An 11005-nucleotide genomic window follows, 5' to 3' on the forward strand; every position below is an offset into this window, starting at 1 on the left:
GTTTTCTGACATTCAGGAAACAACACACGATCCTATCGTGAAAACAAATCCAGATGTAGACTTTCAATCATCTGGATCTGACTGAAAATCGGCATTTGTATACCCTTGGATCTGTAGTGAGCTACCGTCAAATACTAGACAAAACTCTTTTGTCTTTCGAAGGTACTTAAGTATGTTTTTCACAGCATTCCAATGCTCCTGCCCTGGGTTGGCATGAAATCTGCTTACTACACTCACTGCCTGAGCTATGTCAGGACAGGTGCACATCATGGCGTAAATGATGCTCCCTACGGCTGAGGCATAAGGAACGTCTTTCATGCCATCAATCTCCTCAGAAGTCTTGGGAGACATTTTCTTGGAGAGAGTGACTCCGTGCCTGAAAGGAACATTTCCTTTCTTGGAGTTTTCCATGCTGTATCTCTTGACTATTTTGTCAATGTAAGCAGATTGGGATAATCCTATTATCCGCTTCGATCTATCTCTATAGAGTCGAAGAACCAGTATATAGGAGGCTTCTCCAAGATCTTTCATGGAGAATTGCTGTGATAGCCATACTTTCACCATAGTTAACATTCCTACATCATTCCCAATGAGTAGAATGTCATCTACATACAGAACCAAGAAGGTAACCTTATCTCCACTGTACTTCCTGTAGACATAGGGTTCATCCGGATTCTGCTCGAAGTCAAACGATTTGACAGCAGAGTTAAAACGGATGTTCCAGCTTCTAGAATCTTGCTTAAGTCCATAAATGGATCTGTTAAGTTTACATACCATGTTTTCCTGTCCTGCAGCAATGAAGCCTTGCGGCTGCTACATATAGATATCTTCAGTAAGATCTCCATTCAGGAATGCAGTTTTGACATCCATTTGCCAAATCTCATAATCATGGTATGCTGCTACAGCTAGCAGGATCCTAATGGATTTAAGCATGGCCACAGGCGAAAAGGTTTCTTCATAATCGATGCCCTCTTTCTGAGTGTACCCTTTCACCACCAGACAAGCCTTGAAGGTCTCAACCTTACCATCGGGGCCCTTCTTCCTCTTGTAAATCCATTTGCAACCGATTGCTTTTACCTCGGAGGGCGGATCTACTAGAGTCCAGACTCCATTGGTCTGCTATAGCAGAACTGAGTTGCATTCGGCACTCAGATCTGCTATAGCAGAACTGCAACACTCAGCTGAAAAAAAAATGTTCTCAGCCCTTTATTATTCTTTTCTTTCATTACAAAAAGAAAAAAAAATATATTTAGACAGTGAAAAAAAATGAGAGAGAGAACCATATAACTGAAAGAATGGAAACCAAGGATTTGGATCAGAACTCAGATCTGAGTTCTGCTGTAGCAGATTTGCAACAGTTCAGGTCTGAGTTCAAGAACTCAGACCTGAACTGATATAAATTCAAAGGGTAATTGGGGGTTATCTTCACCCCAATACACCCTAGAACAAATCTGCTATCTCTATAAAACAATTGGATAGCATTGGGTAAAGAAATTCAGATTTGAAATCACCCAGATCTGAACTGGGACTGTGAACAGAGCAGGATAGAGGGCAGACTTTGCAATGTTAGATAACTTGTACTATGATCTTTTTTTGAGCTGATTTGGTTGAGGAAAAGTGTGTTTATTTTGAGGAAAAGAATAGCATGAGAGCTTTCAGATCTGAACTTGAAATCTGACTTTCAGATCTGAAACTCAAATCTGCTAGATTCAGATCTAAGTTTAGCTGATTGCAGGTATGCATTCTGCTAGGTTCAGGTATGAGTATCTGAACTCAGACCTGAACCTACTCAATTATGACTGATATTTTGATACATCAGACTTGTCTCATGGCTGAAAATGTAGCAAAGAATGAAAGAAATTTGATGTGAACTCAGACTTGGGGTCAGATCTGAGTTCAGTTGGTTGCAAATCTGCTAGGTTCAGATCTGAGTTCTGAACTCAGACCTGAACCTACTCAATTCTGATGAGAATTTGGCACCCCATTCACAATGTGAGATATTAGATTAGCTTCAGGGATCAAAGGGTAGCAAGGAATGAAAAATATTTGAAAGAATGATATGTAAGCCTTCAGATCTGAACCTCAGATTTGAGCTCAGCTAGTTGCAAATCTGAATGCATGTGGGTTCAGGTTTGAGTTCAGATGAACTCAAACCTGAACCCACTCTATTTTGATGTAAATTCGGGTAGTAACAGCACCATTTGATGCATCAGACTTGCCTCATTGATGAAATATAAGCAATGAATGGTAAAATCAGATCTGAATTACATGAGAATCTGAGGCAGTATGAGTACATGATCTGAAATTTCTTTGAACTTGATGTTTTGTTATCTTTTAAATCTCTTGCACCCGATCTGAATTGATGTTTGGATTAGATTAGGACTGATGTTTAAATCTCTTGCAGCAGTTAACAATACCATGAAGGGATGAGAGATCCATCCTATGGACGCCCAAAGATTGCGGAATAAGGGGCGAATTTCAAAAATTTTTCTCTCCCTTCAACTGGGAATCGTATTCCCTATTTAGAAAATCGTATTTTCAAGGATCAATCTTGAACCATAAACTAAACCAGATCTGAACCAAAAATAATGGGAGAGGAATATACCTGATACAGAGATGTAATATCTCCCAATGGAGGTGTTCACGCCCAAGGAAGGATCCAAAATCTGCTCCCACTGAAGATGGCGCAGTGTAGGGTGGAGCAGAATCAGCAACGTTCTTCAAAAGAACTTGATCCTTCGTAAGGATCAACTGGACGACATGAGTACAGGTCCAACCAATCTTTTCACAAAAGATTGAAATCAAGATCCAATCCTGATTGCACCCAAGAACTGGAGATCGAACTGAAGGAATGGCAAAAGCAGGAAGGTGGCGGCAGGAGAGAATTCGCAGTATGCAGGAAATCTCTCAATCTATCTTTTTTCAAAGAGAAGAATGCTATGGGTGTTGTTGTGTAGTAGGCTGCCGCTCCCTTCCCCTTTTATAATCTCAAGAGGGATCAGCTCCTAATCAGATTAGGAGCTGCTAATCCAAATCATATTTGGGTTAGAAGTCCCTTAGTGATAAGGGATAACCCTTATCTTATCTGCAGATAAGATCAGCTGTCTCCTAATCTAATTAGGAGGTTTCCAGATCTAAATCCCATTTAGATCTTGGACTCTCTGAGTGGATAGGGTCTAAGCCCAATCCTTTCAGCTGACCCTCTTTAGAATTCGCCCCCTTTAAATGACTGATCAAATAAGCCCAGTTCGAAATGGGCTTAAGGCCCATTTAAGGTTATGTACTCAAAAGGCTTCCAAATTGCTGCCCAGTTGGGCTTCCTTGTATGGCGTGGGACCCAAGCATTGATCTACACATCAGCCACATGGGTTCGGCCCAGCCTTTGTTACAAGGCCTGGCCGAATACACTGTTAATGACATTCAGGAAACAACACACGATCCTATCGTGAAAACAAATCCAGATGTAGACTTTCAATCATCTGGATCTGACTGGAAATCGGCATCTGTAAACCCCTGGATCTGTAGTGAGCTACCGTCGAACACCAGACAAAACTCTTTTGTCCTTCGAAGGTACTTAAGTATGTTTTTCACAGCAGTCCAATGCTCCTGCCCTGGGTTGGCCTGAAATCTGCTTACTACACTCACTGCCTGAGCTATGTTAGGACGAGTGCACAGCATGGCATACATGATGCTCCCTACGGCTGAGGCATAAGGAACGTCTTTCATGCCATCAATCTCCTCAGAAGTCTTAGGAGACATCTTCTTGGAGAGAGTGACTCCGTGCCTGAAAGGAACGTTTCCTTTCTTGGAGTTTTCCGTGCTGTATCTCTTGACTATTTTGTCAATGTAAGCAGATTGGGATAATCCTATTATCCGCTTCGATCTATCTCTATAGAGTCGAAGACCCAGTATATAGGAGGCTTCTCCAAGATCTTTCATGGAGAATTGCTGTGAAAGCCAAACTTTCACCGTTGTTAACATTCCTACATCATTCGCAATGAGTAGAATGTCATCTACATACAGAACCAAGAAGGTAACCTTATCCCCACTATACTTCCTGTAGACACAGGGTTCATCCGGATTCTACTCGAAGTCAAACGTTTTGACAGCAGAGTTAAAACGGATGTTCCAACTTCTAGAAGCTTGCTTAAGTCCATATATGGATCTGTTAAGTTTACATACCATGGTTTCCTGACCTGCAGCAACGAAGCCTTGCGGCTGCTGCATATAGATATCTTCAGCAAGATCTCCATTCAGGAATGCAGTTTTGACATCCATCTGCCAAATCTCATAATCATGGTATGCTGCTACAGCTAGCAGGATCCTAATGGATTTAAGCATGGCCACAGGCGAAAAAGGTTTCCTCATAATCGATGCCCTCTTTCTGAGTGTACCCTTTCGCCACAAGACGAGCCTTGAAGGTCTCAACTTTACCATCGGGGCCCTTCTTCCTCTTGTAAATCCATTTGCAACCGATTGCCTTTACCCCGGAGGGCGGATCTACTAGAGTCCAGACTCCATTGGTCTCCATTGAGTCCATCTCTGCCCTCATGGCCTCCACCCACTTCTGGGAATCTATGTCCAACATAGCTTCCGCGTAAGTCACGGGATCCTCCTCACTAGTCAAGTTTTCCACCAGGTAACTATCCTGGTCATAACCATAACGGACTGGTGGCTTGGATGCCCGAGTGGATCTTCTAAGTTGGTCACTACCTGGAACTTGTGGGACATCTCCCACTGCTCCTGAGCTCTCCTCATCAAGAACAACTTCCTGACGATGGGTGTCCAGGATATAGTCGGTTTCCAAGAATTGTGCATTTCGACTGCAGAACACTTTCTGCTCACTTGGGTCATAGAAAAGGTAACCTACAGAGCCTTTTGGGTAGCCTACAAATAGGCAACGGCTGGTCTTGGATTCCAACTTGTCTGCACTCGTTCTTTTAACGTGTGCTGGACAACCCCAAATCTTCAAGTGTCTGACACTTGGTTTCTTTCCGGTCCAAAGTTCATATGGAGTATTCGGAACCGATTTGGTTGGAACCCGATTCAGCACGTAAATCGCAGTCTCTAATGCGTAACCCCAAAAGGATGTGGGTAACTCTGAGTGTATGAGAAGCGACCGGACCATATCTAATAAGGTCCTATTCCTCCTCTTTGAAACACCGTTAAGTTGTGGTGTAGCAGGAGGAGCTAATTGTGATACTATCCCATTGTCCTTTAAGTAGTCCCTGAATTCGTCAGAGAGATATTCTCCACCTCGATCGGATCGAAGGGCTTTAATTTCTCTCCCTAACTATTTCTCGACCTCTTGTCTAAACTCTTTGAACTTTTCAAAGGATTCAGACTTGTGTCTCATTAGGTACACGTAACCATATCGTGAAAAATCATCTATGAAGTTGATGAAATACACGTGTTGATTTCGTGTCATAACACTCAGGGGACCACATACATCAGTATGTATTAGGTCAAGTGTGCCTGTACATCTTTCAGGCTTACCACTAAATGGCCGTCTCGTCATCTTGCCTTGTAGGCAAGGCTCACAGGTGGGAAGATCTTCTACAGCTAGAAAATCCAAAGGACCATCCTTTACCAACCTTGTGATTCGGTCAACACCGATGTGGCCAAGTCGGTAATGCCACAGACACGTGGGATTAACTGTATCACGGGCTCTCTTCTTGGGGTTTTCAACCGACGTAGTTTTGGTTATGTTAGTTTCTAGAGAAGGATGTAGAACATAGAGACCGTTCTCCAGTTCCCCGTATGCGATGAATCTGTTGTTTCTTTTAATAGTAATCGTATTACTAAAGAAGAAAGAATAACCATCTGCACACAGTTTTGAGACAGAAATCAAATTTCTTCTTAAATTTTGTACATAAAGACAATCTTTTAGTACAATTTTTCCTTCTCTAAAATATAATTCCACGGTTCCTATGGCCGCGGCTGCAACAGTTGCAGTAGTCCCCAAGTAGAGTGTGACTTCTCCTTCACTCAGCCTTCTGCTTACCTTGTATGCCCTTAGCTTCGATCAGAATGATGTACTTTATGAGTTTATTGTAAATGAATAAAGATACATATTTGATTCATGTTCCCTTGGTATGTTTTTGTGTAATACCCTTAAACTGGACACTTAATGAGACTCGTGTTAGTTTAGAATGTTCACAGCCAGTGGGTCGGTCTGGGGAGACCTATCCTGACAAGGCTGACACTGTGGTGCCACCAAGTCGGTTGGGGTGGCCTGTCTCAGCTGCCAGGGTGAGACCCTAGGCACATACAGTGTAGGATTAATTGAATCTTTGAACTGGACCAGATTTCCAGTATTGCCCTGGACCTTGGAGATTGATGGGCAAAACTGGAAAGTTAAACCCGACCCCAAGACTCGATTATGATACTGCACTAGGTGTCGGATTGGGCTATCTTTGATGTACCAATCAGTGAGATCCTTAGCGGGGGTCAAAACCTGGGTATGTTGGGACAGTCCGAGAATTCATCTAAGTGGGTAATCATAGTGACAGGATCAGCCCCTTTGTCGGACAAAGGTAATGATCAGGGATGCACTCTCACTGATGGAAGCCAAGACTGCCGGCAGCCGATTTCAATCGTTGAGATTTGTTTTGCAAAATATATTTTATATAAGATATAAAAGTATATATATTATGGTTTCTAAAATGTTTGCAAGAAGGTTTTAATTCCCGGGATCCATATAAGTGGAGAGTGCAACACTGTTCCTTGCAGCCGAGGGAGAGGTCCTCTCTTGTCGGGCAGTGTATGATCATTATGGGCTGAGAGGTTAAGTGTAAGACCATTGAGGATAACACCTGATGGGCTAATCTTGCATCTGCCCACAGTTCCTGGGTGTTACAAGGTGGCTTGGCCCAGGGGCCACTTAGTGTAAGTGTTGGGCCCATAGAGCCCATTTGATGGGTTTCAGGGGGTACACTGTCTTTAGCAGTGCATTCGTCCAGGCCTTGTAACAAAGGCTGGGCTGAACCCATGTGGCTGATGTGTAGATCAATGCTTGGGTCCCACACCATACAAGGAAGCCCAACTAGGCAGCAGTTTGGAAGGCTTTTTGAGTACATAACCTTAAATGGGCCTTAAGCCCATTTCGAACAGGGCTGATTTGATCAGTCATTTAAAGGGGGCGAATTCTGAAGTGGGTCAGCTAAAAGGATTGGGCTTAGACCCTATCCACTTAGAGAGTCCAAGATCTAAATGAGATTTAGATCTGGAAACCTCCTAATTATATTTGGAGATAGCTGATCTGGTCTGCAGATAAGATAAGGATTATCCCTTATCACTAAGGGACTTCTTACCCAAATATGATTTGGATTAGCAACTCCTAATCTGATTAGGAGCTGATCCCTTTGAGATTATAAAAGGGGAAGGGGGCAGCAGCCTTTTATGATCATCAACAGCATTCTTCTCTTAAAGAAAGAGAGATTGAGAGATTTCCTGCATACTGCGAATTCTCTCCTGCCGCCACCTTCCTGCCATTGCCATTCCCTCAGTTCGATCTCCAGTTCTTGGGAGCAATCAAGATTTGATCTTGATCTCAATCTTTTGGGAAAAGATTGGTTGGAGCTGTACTCACAAGCCGTCCAGTTGATTCTTGCGAAGGGTCAAGTTCTTTTGAAGAACGTTGTTGATTCTGCTCCATCCTTCACTGCGCCATCTTCAGTGGGAGCAGATTTTGGATCCTTCCTTGGGCATGAACACCTCCATTGGGAGATAGTATTTCTCCGTATCAGGTATAATCCTCTCCCACTCCTTTTGGTTCAGATCTGGTTCAGTTTATGGTTCAAGATTGATCCTTGAAAATATGATTTTCTAAATAGGGAATACGATTCCCAGTTGAAGGGAGAGATAAATTTTTGAAATTCGCCCCTTATTCCGCAATCTTTGGGCGTCCATAGGATGGATCTCTCATCCCTTCATGTTTATCTTGATAACCAATAATCTTCACTAGTCAAGGTTTCCACCAGGTAACTATCCTGGTCAAACGATAACGGACTGGTGGCCTGGATACCCGAGTGGATCTTCTAGGTTGGTCACTACCTGAAACTTGTGGGACATCTCCCACTGCTCCTGTGCTCTCCTCATCAAGAACAATATCTTGACGATGGGTGTCCAGGATGTAATCGGTTTCCAAGAATTGCACATTTCTACTGCAGAACACTTTCTTCTCACTTGGGTCATAGAATAGGTTACCTACAGAGCCTTTTGGGTAGTCTACAAATAGGCAACGACTGGTCTTGGATTCCAACTTGTCTGCACTCGTTCTTTTAACGTGTGCTGGACAACCCCAAATCTTCAAGTGTCTTACACTTGGTTTCTTTCCGGTCCAAAGTTCATATGGAGTATTCGGAACCGATTTGGTTGGAACCCGTTTAGCACGTAAATCGCAGTCTCTAATGCGTGACCCCAAAAGGATGTGGGTAACTCTGAGTGTATGAGAAGCGACCGGACCATATCCAATAAGGTCCTATTCCTCCTCTCTGAAACACCGTTAAGTTGTGGTGTAGCAGGAGGAGCTAATTGTGATACTATCCCATTGTCCTTTAAGTAGTCCCTGAATTCGTCAGAGAGATACTCGCTACCTCGATCTGATCGAAGGGCTTTAATTTCTCTCCCTAGCTATTTCTCGATCTATTGTCTAAACTCTTTGAACTTTTCAAAGGATTCAGATTTGTGTCTCATTAGGTACACGTAACCGTATCGTGAAAAATCATCAGTGAAGGTGATGAAAAACACGTGTTGATTTCATGTCCTAACACTCAGGGGACCACATACATCAGTATGTATTAGGTCAAGTGTGCCTGTACATCTTTCAGGCTTACCGTTAAATGGCCATTTCGTCATCTTGCCTTGTAGGCAAGGCTCACAAGTGGGAAGATCTTCTACAGTTAGAAAATCCAAAAGACCATCCTTTACCAACCTTGTGATTAGGTCAACACCGATGTGGCCAAGTCGGTAATGCCACAGACACGTGGGATTAACTGTATCACGGGCTCTCTTCTTGGGGATTTCAGCTGATGTAGTTTCGGTTATGTTAGTTTCTAGAGAAGGATGTAGAACATAGAGACCGTTATCTAGTTCCCCGTATGCGATGAATCTGTTGTTTCTTTTAATAGTAATCATTTTACTAAAGAAGACAGAATAACCATCTGCACACAGTTTTGAAACAGAAATCAAAATTCTCCTTAAATTTTGTACATAACGACAATCTTTTAGTACAATTGTTCATTCTCTAAAAAATAACTCCACGGTTCCTATGGCCGCGGCTGCAACAGTTGCATTAGTCCCCAAGTAGAGTGTGACTTCTCCTTCACTCAGCCTTCTGCTTACCTTGAACCTCTGCAGTTAGTTACACGCATGAGTTGAAGCCCCAGAGTCAATACACCAGGACGCAGAAGCTTCCAACAAATTGGTTTCTATAACACAAGTTTCAAAGTTACCTTTCTTGGATTCCAGGTAGGCAGGACAATTCCTTTTCCAGTGGCCGGTCTTCTTGTAGAAGTGACAGGCATCCGATGCTTTGTCTTTCTTCTGCTTCTTGCTCTTAGTGGTTTTCTTCTGAGGCTTCTTTGCCTTCCTCTTTCTCTTGCCTGTGTTGCCAGCTTCAACAAGCATGGTTACAGGCTCATCTTTTCTAATCAGTTCTTCAGCTCTTTGCAATATATTGCTGAGCTCTTGCAAGCTGACATTCAGCTTGTTCATGTTATAGTTCATGATGAATGGATTAAAGGAAGGAGGCAAAGAATTAAGGATATCATCTATCTGGGTTGTAAGGTCCAGCCCGGATCCAAGAGCCTCCAGTTCGTTGATGTATCCCATCATCCGAAGACAATGGTCGTGAACTTGTTAACCCTTGGACATTTGTGCGGTCATGAACTATTTCAAGACCTTTTGTCGAGTAGAACGATTCTGCTCTTCAAACATTGTCCTGAGACTGTCCAATATGTCTTTGGCAAGTTCGATCTGATCGAATTGCCTCTGTATCGGGTTGTCTAAGGAGGCAATGATGTAACACCGGGCAAGGGAGTTTTTCTCCTCCCATTCTTGATAGTCTCTCCTTCGGGCCTCAGAAGCCCTATCACCCGGACGCTCCGGGGCAGGATTCTTTGCCACTTTGTCCAGCTTTTCAGAAGCTAGGACCAGCATAAGGTTCCTGTACTAGTCAGCATAGTTTGGGCCCTTCAACTTGTTGTCATCAAGCAGTTTTGTAAATGATCCGTTTGCCATTTTCTGATAAAAGAGCAAACATCAGTCCATAACCTAATTTGATTCATGTTCATTTCATATATATGGATTTTAATCTACGTTCCATTTCCATTTATTCGTCTCTGAGATTTCCCTCCTTTCTCAGTGGCGGAGACCACGGGTTGTCTCTGGAAATGTGGGAAATCACATAGGGTGCATGGAGCCAACAATTTCAGCTGCATAACCCCACCACCTTAGATCACAGAATGCAGTTTCACAAACTACAATTTGCAGATAGCGATTCTCCCATCTGCGAAATCTCCTTCTCTGCGAAATCTCCTTTTTTGCGCCGCCATCTTTGTTCCAAAATAAAATAAATAGAAATCCTATTTCTATTAATTATTACATCAGATCGAATACCTATACATTGAGTCTAGAAAATAAAAAAAATATTTACAGACCAAAATTAATTCAAGAACTGCAAAATCGCAGGTTCCCTGCGCAAACCAAGAATTCGATCTCCTCTTGAACGAACAGCCCAAAAATCAAGAAAATCATAAAAAACAATTCTAAATAATAATCAGATTTATGTAAAAATAATTTCAGATTATTCGCCCATTAAGTTTGGGAACAAATTTCCCAAAACCCATATCTGCGCAAATCGGGTAGAACACCTTCTGCCCATTTGCGCAGGTTCAGATCTGAAACAAGATGGTTCAAGATTTTAACCTGGCTCTGATACCGCTGAAGGGATGAGAGATCCATCCCATGGACGCCCAAAGATTGCGGAATAAGGGGCGAATTT

This window comes from Nelumbo nucifera, chromosome 1 (assembly GCF_055504915.1).
Source record: "Nelumbo nucifera cultivar China Antique chromosome 1, China Antique-T2T, whole genome shotgun sequence".
NCBI lineage: Eukaryota > Viridiplantae > Streptophyta > Magnoliopsida > Proteales > Nelumbonaceae > Nelumbo > Nelumbo nucifera.